The sequence below is a fragment of the Oratosquilla oratoria genome, chromosome 13 (assembly GCF_046742065.1).
Source record: "Oratosquilla oratoria isolate Oo_2021 chromosome 13, ASM4674206v1, whole genome shotgun sequence".
NCBI classification, from domain to species: domain Eukaryota; kingdom Metazoa; phylum Arthropoda; class Malacostraca; order Stomatopoda; family Squillidae; genus Oratosquilla; species Oratosquilla oratoria.
The window spans coordinates 18,710,091-18,725,487 of record NC_134789.1 but is presented as its reverse complement, the minus strand read 5'-3'; the positions used below and the strand labels follow the sequence as shown (position 1 = coordinate 18,725,487).

Below are 15,397 nucleotides of genomic sequence, written 5' to 3'. Positions count from 1 at the left end.
AGCAATGTAGCAAGACACAATACATTCACAGCAAGGCCACTTCACTTGATCGGCTACCCCCTTCTCAGTCTCCTCATACATATACACACACATTTACATATTCATTAGGAGACATTAAAAGAACAAGTGGATTAATAGGATTAAGAATGAAAGAGGATTAATGGCAGACATGAAACAGGAGAAAATGAAGGCGTCATATATTAAACAAATTTGTATATAATTTGGCTCTTACGGGACACATTTGTTCAGTTGGAGTAAATTTCCAATTTCCACTACATCCTCGCCCTTAACTAAAGTCTAAGTCTACGTTTGTGTTCACTCCATCAGCAGTTAAGTTCTATAGTGCCTCTACCTCCACTATGGTTTTAATAAGGTTTCTTCTTCATCCCAACATAACCTTATCTCGATTTATTTCTTCGTATTGTAAAGGTGTCTTTACTCATTTTTTAATTTTAATTTTTATTTTAATTTTTATTATTTCTTTCTTTATTTTTTATTTTCTATTATTTATATCATCATCATCATAATCATTATTATCATTATCATCATTATTATTATTATCTTTTTTTTTTTTTTTTTTTTTTTTTTTATGCTCCTAAATTAGTCTTGCTCCGACACAGTTCTGTTGGTCACTCAACACAAATATTTTCCCTTGTGGGATTTATGTTTCAGAATTATCAAATTAAATCATTTATTTTGATCGCTCTTCGCACGATACGATCCCGCGTTCGATTCCAGTGAATCACCAGTGACTTCCACTTCCTCTGCAAGTCGTAGTACACAAGGAAAAGGTTGCGCTTTTGGCTCAAAGCTAAGCGCCTCCTGGTGTGATGTAATCATTAACATCTTAATATGTTATTGCATATTCAGGAAGATCTTTGAAACTTTGGACTTCTCCGAAGTCGACGCGCTTATCGAAACGCACCTGGTCTATTGCAGTAATTCGTTCGACTTTTTTTTTTTTTTTGGTACAAGTTCCACGGCCCATCCCCCTCTCGTTGCAATGCGGCTTTCGACAAGTGTATTACCGATTCTGCAATGTTGATTTCTCCTCTTGAATATCCAGATTTGCATTTTTTTTTTCTTCTTCCAAACTGACAAACCTCTCCGCTGCTCTGCCCCGCTCTCCTCGATGAAGTTTCATCTGTTCAGACTTTCCGACCTGCTCCACTTGTATCATCCACTTAAGTGATATGAATTATTTTTTTTCTAAATTAGGTCTCACACAGTCCCACCTGCTCCACTTGTATCATCCACTTAAGTGATATGAATTAAATTTTCTAAACTAGGTCTCAGACATTCCTAGTAAATAATGTAAAGAATACCCAATGAAAATTGGAATAAAGGAATTATTATTATTATTATTATTATTATTTGCTCCACTTGTATCATCCACTTAAGTGATATGAATAAAAAATTTCTAAACTAGGTCTCAGACATTCCCACCTGCTCCACTTGTATCATCCACTTAAGTGATATAAATAAAAATTTCTAAACTAGGTCTCAAACAGTCCCACCTGCCTGAACTGTATCATCCAATTAGTGTTATAATTTTTTGGACCTAGATACAAGCTATAACTGTATCAATGGCTTCAGTTTAGAAAGCACTAATAAATGTCTCCGTTAGTACAAATATCCATCTATATACAAAGAGCTTTTTCCCCCCATTATAAGGGAGGTAGCCAAGCCAGAGGCCCGTACCTACTCCCACCCATTCCACCCCCTCCCTCACATCTTAGCTCCTCTTGGATGACGGGTCATCCCAGCATCCCGCCCACCACACTGGGTCAGAAGCAATGCAGCAAGACACAGTACATCCACAGCAAGGCTGCTTCACTTAATCGGCGACCCCCCCCCCCCACACACACACTCCGTCCCTTCATGCAGAAAAAATAAAAGAGAGGGAGAAATCCCTTCGGACTGCTGCGTCAAAATATAATTCACACATAAGCACCCCCTCATCTCCCGTCCCTCCCTTCCTTACATAACAGTTGTATCTATACGCAGTCTCCATAATAAAGGATAACGGAGAATTACAGTAGGTATACAGACCATACCCTCTCATATTCCAGATTTCGTAAACCATCTGTAATTTAGACATTCAACTTCCTTTTAAAACACCTATTCTTTACAGAACTGGTCTATCAGAGACATTATACAAGTAATTTCACCTATGGGGGGGTGCCTCCCTGGGGGGGGGAGAGGTGAGCGAGCCCTTAACCCCCCCCAAAAAAAAAAGAATTTCTCTAATTATATTTGTTACTCTTTTATCGATATCATGGTCAAATATTGAAAAAATGCAAAAGTATTGTCCTATAACTTTTTTTTTTTTTCAAATTATTATTTCTCATCATTTGCTAAGAAGCAGCGTCAAGTATCTCTAACAATGTAACTAGTTCATACTCAATAAAAGACTAAGAACATATTTCTAATTTTCTCTATAATCTGAGAGAAAATTTTATTAATAGAGAGGTAGGAGGAAGAGGAGGAGGAGGAGGAGGAGGGGTAGGAGGAGGAGGAGGGGTAGGAGGAGGAGGAGGGGTAGGAGGAGGAGGAGGGGTAGGAGGAGGAGGGGGTAGGAGGAGGAGGGGGTAGGAGGAGGAGGGGGTAGGAGGAGGAGGGGGTAGGAGGAGGAGGAGGAGGGGTAGGAGGAGGAGGAGGGGGGTAGGAGGAGGAGGAGGGGGGTAGTAGGAGGAGGAGGGGGGTAGTAGGAGGAGGAGGGGGGTAGGAGGAGGAGGGGGGTAGGAGGAGGAGGGGGTAGGAGGAGGAAGAGGAGGAGGGGTAGGAGGAGGTGATGGAGGAGGGGGAAGAAGAGAGGTAGGAGAAGGAGGAGGAGGAGGAGGAGGAGGAGGAGGAGGAGGAGGAGCAGGAGGAACAGGAGGAGGAGGAGGAGCAGGGGTAGGAGGAGGAAGAGGAGGGGTAAGAGGAGGACGAGGAGGAGAACAAAGAGGATTAAGCGAAGGAGGAAGAGGAGGACAAAGAGGAGGAAGAGGAGGAAGAGGAGGAAAAGGAGGAAGAGGAGGAGAAGGATGAGGAGAAGGAGGAGGAGGAGGAGGAAGAGGTGGAGGAGGAGGAAGAGGAGGAAGAGGAGGAGGAGGAGGAAGAGGAGGAGGAAGAGGAGGAGGAAGAGGAGGAAGAGGAGGAAGAGGAGGAGGAAGAGGAGGAGGAAGAGGAGGAGGAAGAGGAGGAGGAAGAGGAGGAGGAAGAGGAGGAGGAAGAGGAGGAGGAAGAGGATGAGGAAGAGGAGGAGGAGGAAGAGGAGGAAGAGGAGGAGGAAGAGGAGGAAGAGGAGGAGGAAGAGGAGGAAGAGGAGGAGGAAGAGGAGGAGGAAGAGGAGGAGGAGGAGGGGTAGGGCGAAGAGGAGGGATAGGATGAGGAGGAGGAAGAGGAGGATAAAAAGGGTGGGGAGCCGTGTTAATTAACAAAATTAACAAACCACCGCCTTATACATCGTGACGACGACGACGACGAGCAGAACAAAAGCTGTAAAGTCGGCCACAGGTCTGCCGCTAGCGACGGCAGGGCGAAGGACGAGTAAACTTTCACCTGATGTAGCAGTAAACGTTTTTCTAGCAGCAAAGTGGCGGCGACCCGAGCCCGGCCCGGACTCTCGCCGCCCAACGAGCGCGCGTTTCCAGGGCCTCTTTGTACCACCAACGATCTCCTTCCTCTTGGTCTTTCCCTGGTACGTTTCTACATCTTCTACAGCATCAGGAAGCTTTCAACGTTATGACAGATGTTAAGAATTAAAAAAAAAAAAAAAAAAAAAAAAATAGTTGGTTCACAAAGTTCGGGAAGAAGAGAGAGGAGAAGAGAGAGGAGGAGGGAGAGAGAAGAGGGAGAGAAAGATAAAGACAGTGAAAGAGAGGGAGAGAGAGACAATGAGAGAGAAAGACAGAGGAAGGGAGAGAGGGAGGAAGAGAAGGAGGGAGAGAAGGAGGGAGAGAAGGAGGGAGAGGAGGGAGAGAAGGAGGGAGAGAAAGAGGGAGAGAAAGAGGGAGAGAAAGGAGAAAAAGAGGGAGAGAGAAGAGGGAGGGAGAGATAAAAAAGAGGGAGAGAAAGAGAAAGAGACAGTGAGAGAGGGAGAGAAAGAGTGAGAGAGAGGGGGAGGGAGGGAGATAGGAGGGAGAAAGAAGAGGGAGAGAAAGAGAAAGAGTGAGAAAGAGAGGCAGTGTAAGAGACAGTAAGAGAAGAGAGAAGACAGTAGAAAAGAGAAGAAAAGAGAGAGAAGAGAAGAGAATAGAAGAGAGAAGAGAAGAGAAGAGAATAGAAGAGAGAAGAGAAGAAAGAGAAGAGAGAAGAAAGTGAAGAGAGAAGAAAGAGACGAGAGAAGAGACGAGAGAAGAAAGATGAGAGAAGAATGATGAGAGAGGAAAGAGAAAATAGAGGAGAGAAGAGAGAGAAGAGAGAAGAAATAAGAGAGAGAAGAGAGAAGAAATAAGAGAGAGAAGAGAGAGAAGAGAGAGAAGAGAGAGAAGAGAAAGACAGAAGAAAAAGAGAATGAGAGAAAGAGAAAGAGGGAGAGAAAGGGAGAGAAGGGAGAGAGGGGGGGAGGGAGGAGTGACAAAACAGATAGACAGAAATAGAGAGAGTGGGGGTGGAGAAATGGAGAAAGGAGGAAGAGAGAGGGAGAGGGTAAACCCCAACCAGTCAACCCACAATCCATCTCAACCGCAGACTCATAATGCGCGGAACAATATGAAGATGCATATACACACACACATACATACATACACAAACGCCCCCACACGCACACGCAAACACCCCCAATGCACACAAATACCCAACCAAGTATCCACACAAACACACACGCACACAAATACACAAATACATACACACACAAATTCGTACACACACACACACACGTGCGCTCGCACGTACACACACACACACACACACACACACACACACACACACACACACACACACACACACACACACACACACACACACACACAGACACACACAGACACACACACACACAAAATAGACACACAAATACACATGCACACATACACAAACACAAACACACACACACACGCATAAGCACGCGCGCGCACACACACACGTACAGACACACGCCAGCATACATTTAATGTGCACACACATTATGCGTGTCCACATCTATACAAAACACACATACGAAAACGTTCATCCAAGGCAACCACGCGGCACGTGGACACATACACAAAAAATACGAAAAATACTCACGCATGCATATACACGCACACACACACACACACACACACACACACACGCACGCACACACACACACACACACACACACACACACACACACACACACACACACACACACACACACACACACACACACGCTTGATTTGCATAGGCGAGTGCGAAGACCCGAGGAGCTTTCTCCTGACGGGCCCTAATGAATGCAAGTTTTTCTCCCATGCTGCATTGCATTAGTCTTGCATTCTGGGCTGCAGGTGCCACATCTGCGCTGAACGGGGTATCCGCTGGAACACCTGTGTGGTTGTCAGCCTCTGCTCTGTCGCCAGCGCTGACTGCTTCAGTCCGTGCTGTCCTCGTCGGTAGATCGTGGTATCCCGCCACTTCATCTTTTGAATAATCATTTTCTGAAGTTTTTCCTGAAGTTAAATGTTACTTGTCCGGTGTCCTAGCAATCCTCCCTTGTGGGTCCGTAGGATGTGGACGGGGGAGGGTGGGAGATGATGATGATGATGATGATATGATGATATGATGATGATGATGATGATGATGATGATGATGATGATGATGATGATGATGATGATGATGATGATGATGATGATGATGATGATGATGATGATATGATGATGATATGATGACGATGGTGATCATATCAGCATTATGATGATGATGATGATGATGATGATGATGATGATGATGATGATGATGATGATGATGATGATGATGATGATGATGATGATGATGATGATGATGATGGTGATGATGGTGATGATGGTGATGGTGATGATGGTGATGATAATGATAATGATGATATGATGGTGATGACGATGGTGATGAAGATGATAATGGTGATGATGATGATGATGATGATGATGATGATGATGATGATGATGATGATGATGATGATGATGATGATGATGATGATGATGATGATGATGATGATGATGATGATGATGATGATGATGGTGATGATGATGGACAACAAAATGTGAGGATTGTGAAAGATCCGGTGATTGTGAAGTATCCAATGATTGTGAACGATGCCATGATTGGGAAAGATGCGATGACTGTGAAAGATGGAATGCTTATGAAGAATGTGGTGGTTGTGAAAAGAATTATGATTATGAAGGATGCAATGATTGTGAAGGATGCAATGATTGTGAAGAATCCGGTGATTGTGAACGATGCCATGATTGAGAAGATGGGATGCTCATGAAGAATGTGGTGGTTGTGAAAAGAATTATGATTGTGAAGGATGCAATGATTGTGAAGGATCCGGTGATTGTGAACGAAGCCATGATTGTGAAAGATGCGTTGGCTGTGAAAGATGGGATGCTTATTAAGAATGTGGTGGTTGTGAAAACAGTTATGATTGTGAAGGACTGATTGTGAAGGTTCCAATGATTTTGAACGATGCCATGGTTGTGAAAGATGCAATGATTGGGAAAGATGTGATACTTATGAAGAATGTGGTAATTGTGAGAAAATTATGATTGTGAAGGATGCGATGAGTGTGACAGATCGAGATCATGATTGTGAAAGTTAGTTTCATTATGAAGGATGATTGTGCAGGATGTTATTGGCCCGGATGTAGAGATTGTGAAGGAAGATATAATGATTGGATGTGATGATTGTGAAGAGCGATTGTACAGGATGTAGTAAAGAAGTGATGAGTGTGAAAATTATGATTGTTAAAGTTGTGACGAATGATGTGACGATGGTAAAGGTGACGTTTATAATGTGATGATTGAGAGAGATGTGGTGATTGTGACAGATGTGATGAAAGCAAAGATTATGACAAATATGAAGAAGATGGTGATTATAACATATAAGATAGCTGTAATTTTTTAGACTGTGATTGTGATTTGAGATTGTGATGATTGTAAATGAGATTGCGATTGGAAAATATTCATGATTGTAAATGTGATGATGGTGAATGTTATGAAGATTGTAAGGAACGTGTTGGCTGTAAAAGATGATTGTAAAAGAGGCTCAACTCAGGGAAACCAGCGACATTATAAAGAATGTAACGATTGAAAGAAGGAGGGGGAGGAGGGGGAGGAGGAGTGGGAGGGGGAGTGGGAGTGGGAGTGGGAGGAGTGGGAGGGGGAGGAGGAGTGGGAGGGGGAGGAGGAGGGGGAGGAAGAGTGGGAGGGGGAGGAGGATGGGAGGGGAGGGGGAGGATGGGAGGGGAGGGGGAGGAGTGGGAGGGGGAGGAGGGGGAGTGGAAGAAGGTGGAAGAGTAGAGGTAGGAGGAGGGGAAGGAGAGGTAGGAGGAGGGGTTGGAGAGGTAGGAGTAGGGGATGGGGGAGGAGAGTTAGGAGGAAGGGAGGAGAGGAAGGGAGGAGAGGAAGGGAGGAGAGGAAGGGAGGAGAGGTAGGAGGAGAGGATGGGGGAGGAGGAGAGGATGGGGGAGGAGGAGGGGATGGGGAAGGAGGAGGCGAAGGTCGAGTGGGAGGGGGAGGATGGGGAGTGGAAGGGGAAGAGGAGAGGTGGGAGGAGGGGAAGGAGAGGTAGATGGAGGGGATGGGAGGAGGGGAAGGAGAGGTAGATGGAGGGGATGGGAGGAGGGGAAGGAGAGGTAGATGGAGGGGATGGGAGGAGGGGATGTGGGGATGGGAGGAGGGGATGTGGGGATGGGAGGAGGGGATGTGGGGATGGGAGGAGGGGATGGGAGGAGGGGATGGGAGGAGGGGATGGGAGGAGGGGATGGGAGGAGGGGATGGGAGGAGGGGATGGGAGGAGGGGATGGGAGGAGGGGATGGGAGGAGGGGATGGGGGGAGGAGAGGTAGGGGGAGGAGAGGTAGGAGGAGGAGAGGTAGGAGGAGGAGAGGTAGGAGGAGGAGAGGTAGGAGGAGGAGAGGTAGGAGGAGAGGTAGTAGGAGGAGAGGTAGGAAGAGGAGAGGTAGGAGGAGGAGAGGTAGGAAGAGGAGAGGTAGGAGGAGGAGAGGTAGGAGGAGAGGTAGGAGGAGGGATGAGGGGAGAGGTAATAGGAGGAGATCGGGGAGGAGAGGTAGGAGGAGATCGGGGAGGAGAGGTAGGAGGAGAGGGTGCGGGGAGGAGAGGTAGGAGGGGATGGGGGGAGAGGTAGGAGGAGAGGTAGGAGGAGAGGTAGGAGGAAGGGGAGGAGGAAGGGGAGAAGGAGGAGGAAGGGGAGAAGGAGGAGGAAGGGGAGAAGGCGGAGGAAGGGGAGAAGGAGGAGGAAGGGGAGAGGGAGGAGGAAGGGGAGAGGGAGGAGGAAGGGGAGAGGGAGGAGGAAGGGGAGAGGGAGGAGGAAGGGGAGAGGGAGGAGGAAGGGGAGAGGGAGGAGGAGGAGGAGGAAGGGGAGAGGGAGGAGGAAGGGGAGAGGGAAGAGGAAGGGGAGAGGGAGGAGGAAGGGGAGAGGGAGGAGGAAGGGGAGAGGGAGGAGGAAGGGAGAGGGAGGAGGAAGAGGAGAGTGAGGAGGAAGGGGAGAGGGAGGAGGAAGGGGGGAGGGAGGAGGAAGGGGAGAGGGAGGAGGAAGGGGAAAGGGAGGAGGAAGGTGAGAGGGAGGAGCAAGGGGAGAGGGAGGAGCAAGGGGAGAGAGAGGAGGAAGGGGAGAGAGAGGAGGAAGGGCAGAGAGAGGAGGAAGGGGACAGGGAGGAGCAAGGGGAAAAGGAGGAGCAAGGGGAAAGGGAGGAGCAAGGGGAAAGGGAGGAGGAAGGGGAGAGGGAGGAGGAAGGGTAAAAGGAGGAGGAAGGGGAGAGGGAGGAGGAAGGGGAGAGGGAGGAGGAAGGGGAGGAGGAGGAAGGGGAGAAGGAGGAGGAAGGGGAGAGGGAGGAGGAAGGGGAGAGGGAGGAGGGGAGGGGAGGGGAGAGGGAGGAGGAAGGGGAGAGGGGGAGGAAGGGGAGAGGGAGGAGGAAGGGGAGAGGGGGAGGAGGAAGGGGAGAGGGAGGAGGAAGGGGAGAGGGAGGAGGAAGGGGAGAGGGGGAGGAAGGGGAGAGGGAGGAGGAAGGGGAGAGGGATGAGTAAGGGGAGAGGGAGGAGGAATGGGAGAGGGAGGAGGAGGAAGGGGAGAAGAAGGAGGAAGGGGAGAAGGAAAGGAAAGGGAGTGGGAGAGGAAGGGGAGAGGGAAGATGAATGGGAAGGGATGGGTGGGTAAGAGGGAGGAGGGGGGAAGAGGGAGGAGGGAGGGCAGAGGGAGGAGGGGAGGGAAGAGGGAGGAGGGGAGGGGAGAGGGAGGAGGGGAGGGGAGAGGGAGGAGGGGAGGGGAGAGGGAGGAGGGGAGGGGAGAGGGAGGAGGGGAGGGGAGAGGGAGGAGGGGAGAGGGAGGAGGGGAGGGAGGAGGGGAGGGAGGAGGGGAGGGGAGAGGGAGGAGGGGAGGGGAGAGGGAGGAGGGGATCGGGAGGAGGGGAGGGGAGAGGGAGGAGGGGAGAGGGAGGAGGGGGAGTGGGAGAGGGAGGAGGGAAGGGGAGAGGGAGGAGGGGATAGGGGGAGGGGAGAGAAAGGAGGGGAGAGGGGAGGGGAGGAGGGGAGGGGAGAGGGAGGAGGGGAGGGGAGGGGAGAGGGAGGAGGGGAGGGGAGAGGGAGGAGAGGGAGAAGGAAAGGAGAGGGAGAAGGAAAGGAGAGGGGAAAGGAGAGGGGAGAGGGAGGAGGGTAGAAGGAAAGGAGAGGGGAGAGGGAGGAGAGGAGGGGAGAGGGAGGAGGGGAGGAGGAGGAGGAGGAGGAGGGGAGGAGGAGGAGGAGGAGGAGGAGGAGGAGGAGGAGGAGGGGAGGAGGAGGAGGAGGAAGGGTAGTAGGTGGAGGAGGAGTAGGAGGAGGAGGAGTACGAGGAGGAGGAGGAGAAGGAGGAGGAGGAGGAGGAGGGAGGAGGAGGAGGAGGAGGAGGAGGAGGAGGAGGAGGAGGAGGAGGAGGAGTAGGAGAAGGAGGAGTAGGAGAAGGAAGAGTAGGAGAAGGAAGAGTAGGAGGAGGAGGAGGAGGAGGAGGAGGAGGAGGAGGAGAAGGAGGAGGAGGAGGAGGAGGAGGAGGAGGAGAAGGAGGAGGAGGAGGAGGAGGAGGAGGAGGAGGAGGAGGAGGAGGAGGAGGAGGAGGAGGAGGAGGAGGAGGAGGAGGTGGAGGAGGCGTAGGTGGAGGAGGGGTAGGAGGAATAGGTGGAGGAGGGTTAGGAGGAATATGTGGGGTAGGAGGTATAGGTGGAGGAGGGTTAGGAGGAATATGTGGGGTAGGAGGAATAGGTGGAGTAGGAGTAGGAGGAGTAGGAGGAGGAGTAGTAATAGTAGGAGGAGGAATAGGAGGAGAAAAATTGAGGATGAACATTGAGGAGAAAGGTAAATGTTTGGGAGCCGACTTCTTGCTGACCGAGTCTGTGATTTATTAAAGGAGGATAGAAAGTGTTACAGCCTTTGGCATACCCATGCAGGACACCCAGCTTATCCCCTGGAGGAACGTCACAGCCTTTGTACCTCAACACGGCGGGTTAAGGTTGTATGATGGCTGTTATAACGTAAATGTCAATAAATTGTTTTTATATGATATGATGAGAATGGAGGAAAGGGAGAGGGAAGAGGGAGGGAAAGGGAAGAGGGAGGGAGAGGGATGAGGTAGAGAGGGGAAAGGGGAGAGGAAAAAGGGAGAGAGGGAAAAAGGGAGAGAGGGAAAAGGGGAGAAGGAAGAGGGGGAGAGGGGTAGAGGGGGGAGAGGGGTAGAGGGGTAGAGGGAGGAAAGGGAGGGAGGAAAGGGAGAGGAAAGAAGGAAGGGTGAGGGGAAGGGAAAGGGGAAAGTGAGGAAGAAGGAGGAGAGAGAGGTCGAGTGAGGAGGGGGAGAGTGAGGAGGGGGAGAGTGAGGAGGGGGAGAGTGAGGAGGGGGAGAGGAAGGAGGGGGAGAGGAAGGAGGGGGAGAGGAAGGAGGGGGAGGGAGGAAAGGGATTGAGAAGGAGGGGAAGGTAGAAGGAGGAGGAGGGAGGAGGGGGAGAGGAGGGGGAAAGGGGAGAGGGAGGATGGGGAAAGGGGAGAGGGAGGAGGGGGAAAGGGGAGAGGGAGGAGGGGAATGGGAATGGGGGAGGGGGGAAGGGGAGAGAGAGGAGGGGGGGAGAGGAGGGGGAATGGGAGGAGGGGGAAGGGGAGAGGAGGGGGAAGGGGAGAGGAGGGGGAAGGGGAGAGAGGAGGGAGGAAGGGAGGAAGGGGAGAGAGGGGGGAAAGGGAGAGAGAGGAGGGGGGAAGGGGAGAGAGAGGAGGGGGTAAGGGGAGAGAGAGGAGGGGGGAGGGGGAGAGAGAGGAGGGGGGAAGGGGAGAGAGAGGAGGGGGGAAAGGGAGAGAGAGGAAGGGGGAGGGAGAGAGAGAGGAAGGGGGAAGGGGAGAGAGAGGAGGGGGGAAGGGGAGAGAGAGGAGGGGGGAAAGGGAGAGAGAGGAGGGGGAAGGGGAGAGAGCGGACGGCGGAAGGGGAGAGAGAGGGGGGGGGAAGGGGGTGAGAGAGGAGTAAGAAGGGGAAGGGGGAGAGAGAGGAGTAAGAAGGGGAAGGGGAGAGAGAGGAGTAAGAAGGGGAAGGGGGAGGAGAGAGGAGTAAGAAGGGGAAGGGGGAGAGAGAGGAGGGGGGAAGGGGAGAGAGAGAGGAGGGGGAAGGGGAGAGAGAGGAGGGGGGAAGGGGAGAGAGAGGAGGGGGGAAGGGGAGAGAGAGGAGGGGGGAAGGGGAGAGAGAGGAGGGGGAAGGGGAGAGAGAGGAGGGGGGAAGGGGAGAGAGAGGAGGGGGGAAGGGGAGAGAGAGGAGGGGGAAGGGGAGAGAGAGGAGGGGGAAGGGGAGAGAGAGGAGGGGGAAGGGGAGAGGAGGGGGGAAGAGGAGAGAGAGGAGGGGGAAGGGGAGAGAGGAGGGGTGAAGGGGAGAGGGAGGAGGAAGGGAAGAGGGAGGAGGAAGGGGAGAGGTAGGAGAGGGAGGAAGAGGGGGAAAGGGGAGAGGGAAGAGGGGGATAGGGGAGAGGGAAGAGGGGGAGAGGGAAGGGGAAAGGGAGGAAGGGGAAAGGGAAAGTGAAGAGGTAAGAGGGGGAGAGGGGTAGAGGGAGGAAAGGGAGGAGGGAGGAAAGGGAGAGGGAAGAAGGAAGGGGGAGGGGAAGGGAAAGGGGAAAGTGAGGAAGGAGGGGAGAGAGGTAGAGTGAGGAGGGGGAGAGGAAGGAGGGGGAGAGGAAGGAGGGGGAGGGAGAAGGAGGAGGAGGGAGAAGGAGGGGGAGGGAGAAGGAGGGGGAGGGAGAAGGAGGGGGAGGGAGAAGGAGGGGGAGGGAGAAGGAGGGGAGGGAGAAGGAGGGGAGGGAGAAGGAGGGGAGGGAGAAGGAGGGGGAGGGGGAAGGAGGGGGAGGGAGAAGGGGGAGGGAGAAGGAGGGGGAGGGAGAAAAGGGGGAGGGGGAGGGAGAAGGAGGGGGAGGGAGAAGGAGGGGGAGGGAGAAGGAGGGGGGTGGGAGAAGGAGGGGGAGGGAGAAGGAGGGGGAGGGAGAAGGAGGGGGAGGGAGAAGGAGGGGGAGGGAGAAGGAGGGGGAGGGAGAAGGAGGGGGAGGGAGAAGGAGGGGGAGGGAGAAGGAGGGGGAGGGAGAAGGAGGGGGAGGGAGAAGGAGGGGGAGGGAGAAGGAGGGGGAGGGAGAAGGAGGGGGAGGGAGAAGGAGGGGGAGGGAGAAGGAGGGGGAGGGAGAAGGAGGGGGAGGGAGAAGGAGGGGAAGGTAGACGGAGGAGGGAGGGAGGAGGGGAGGGAGGGGGAGGGAGGAGGGAGGGAGGAGGGGAGGGAGGGGGAGAGAGGAGGGGGAGGAGGGGAAGAGGGGAGAGGAGGGGGAAAGGGAAGAGAAAGGAGGGGGAAGGGGAGAGGGAGGAGGGGGGAAGGGGAGAGAGAGGAGGGGGGAAGGGGAGAGGGGGAAGGGGAGAGGGAGGAGGGGGGAAGGGGAGAGGGAGGAGGGGGAAGGGGAGAGGGAGGAGGGGGGAAGGGGAGAGGGAGGAGGGGGGAAGGGGAGAGGGAGGAGGGGGAAGGGGTGAGGGAGGAGGGGGAAGGGGAGAGGGTGGAGGGGGAAGGGGGAGGTGGGGAGAGGGAGGAGGGGGAGGTGGGGAGAGGGAGGAGGGGGAGGTGGGGAGAGGGAGGAGGTGGAAAGGGGAGAGGGAGGAGGTGGAAGGGGAGAGGGAGGAGGGGGAAGGGGAGAGGGAGGAGAGGGGAAGGGGTGAGGGAAGAGAGGGGAAGGGGTGAGGGAGGAGAGGGGAAGGGGTGAGGGAGGAGAGGGGAAGGGGTGAGGGAGGAGAGGGGAAGGGGTGAGGGAAGAGAGGGGAAGGGGTGAGGGAGGAGGGGGAAGGGGAGAGGGAGGAGGGGGAAGGGGAGAGGGAGGAGGGGGAAGGGGAGAGGGAGGAGGGGGAAGGGGAGGGGAAGGGGAGAGGGAGGAGGGGGAAGGGGAGAGGGAGGAGGGGGAATTGGAGAGGGAGAAGGGGGGGAAGGTTAGAGGGAGAAGGGGGGGAAGGGGAGAGGGATTTTTTTTTCTGTAGCCGAGTCATTATCAAAGTCAACCTTTCGTTTCTAAAATTTTATTTGATGCCATTTCTGCGAGTACTGGATTAAATTGGAGATTTATCATTCTCATCATGGTATTTTATTACCATTATCATCAATATCATTATCATATTCGTGCTTTCATTACCCTCATTACTCTTATATCATGATCATCACTGTCAACTTTATTGCTGTTGTTATTATTCCTATGGGTCAATTTATAGTTTCACTCAACCATAGAATTTGATATGTCACTATGTGGCTCATCTGTTTCGGTTAGAGATGTTGTGATATGAACGATGGTGTACATCATTTCCGTCGCAAATGCGTACTTTTCAAGTAATTAAGTATTGAAGTTATGCACTTATGCGTACATCTCCCGAACGATGTAGGGGCATGTTTGGGAAATCGGGGTTTTTGGGCGGGGAAGACTAATAAATGGAGTAATGCGCGTTGCAAAACAGGTATAAAATGAAGACTAAATAAACACATAAAAAACAAACAACATTTCTCACCAGAAACACATAAGCCACATATCAAATTCTATGGTTGGGTGAAACTATAAATTGGCCTTATTATGTTTTTATTATTTTTGGGTACGAGTTAGAATTCTTAAAAAAATTCCATAGTGTACCAAGTCTTACCTTACAAGGTCGTCCCTGACGCTGTCGAAAAGTCTTCATCATGTCACTTTAAAACTATCTTTTTCTGTCGTTCCTTACACATTAAAAACAACGAGACACCACGAACTTAACGAACAGCATATTCACTAATTAGATACAGCAGTCACTTTTGAACAAAACTACAAAATCTTTACTTGTTCAACTCTCTTGTTCTACAGCGTATGCGTCAGACGTCTAGAAAGAACCCAGTCTTTATGGCGTTCGACCGGCCTTGTCATTTTGTCGGCATTAATATATATTTCCTTAAATTCAAAAATATCCCAAGAAATAACGTCTTTATAAATCATGAACACGGAGTTATTTATTTCTGTAAACATAAATATGTGTATCTTATTACATGAAGTTGAATTTTAAACTTTTTTAATCAAAAGTCATTGGCCGGGAACGACAATCTTTAATATTACAAAAACGTTGAACTAGGCAAGAATGTCACAGAATGTTTACAAAAAGAATAAGAACGTTTGGCGTTTTGTGTCTCGAGTTTTAATTACTTTTGAATAAAAAAAAATGAAAGAACGAAAATCAAATAAATGAGCGTCCATAGGCAAACGAAGCTTATCGTCCTCGTCAAAAGACAAAGTCAAAAGAGGAGAAGGAGGTGGTTGGGAGGAGAAGAAGGCAAACTCACGTTTTCTATTTAGCTTAGCGGTTCGTCACCAGACCGGTTTGACTAAGTCAACGCTTGAACTGTTAGAGCATTTAGTAGCTAGACTTATAAACTTCTATCTAATGCTTCTGTGCTGAATAATATAATTTGAGGTTAGCTAGAATAATACATGCAAATGACACGACTGGAAATAAGGGGTTCAATATGTTATCAATGCTCAACGTATAAACTGCGCAGTCCCCACAGAGGCAAAATTGACGTTAAATTAAATGAAACGATACCACCAAATCTACACCATGATACTCGAAAGCAGCACCAATGCATTAGGAACACCAAGCTCGACACACCGAATAACTGGCGAACCACCCACTACATCAAGAAGTCCTTTCTACAAATCAGGTAAACAAGATTTCAACGTTAAGGAAAATAGGAGAGAAGAATGGAACGAGAAC

At 51.1% G+C, this 15,397-nt stretch overlaps 1 protein-coding gene across 2 annotated transcripts in view; it reads right to left on the bottom strand.

The window, feature by feature from the left end:
• The window catches only part of LOC143032325 (uncharacterized), a 325,478-nt gene extending 310,980 nt beyond the window's left edge, over positions 1 to 14,498 (bottom strand). For both annotated transcript variants that reach the window (XM_076196869.1, XM_076196871.1), the window contains exon 1: positions 14,300 to 14,498. The gene's annotated coding sequence lies outside the window, so the exon portion shown is untranslated. The remainder of the gene's footprint in view (positions 1 to 14,299) is intronic.
• Between the last annotated feature and the right edge of the window lie 899 nt (positions 14,499 to 15,397).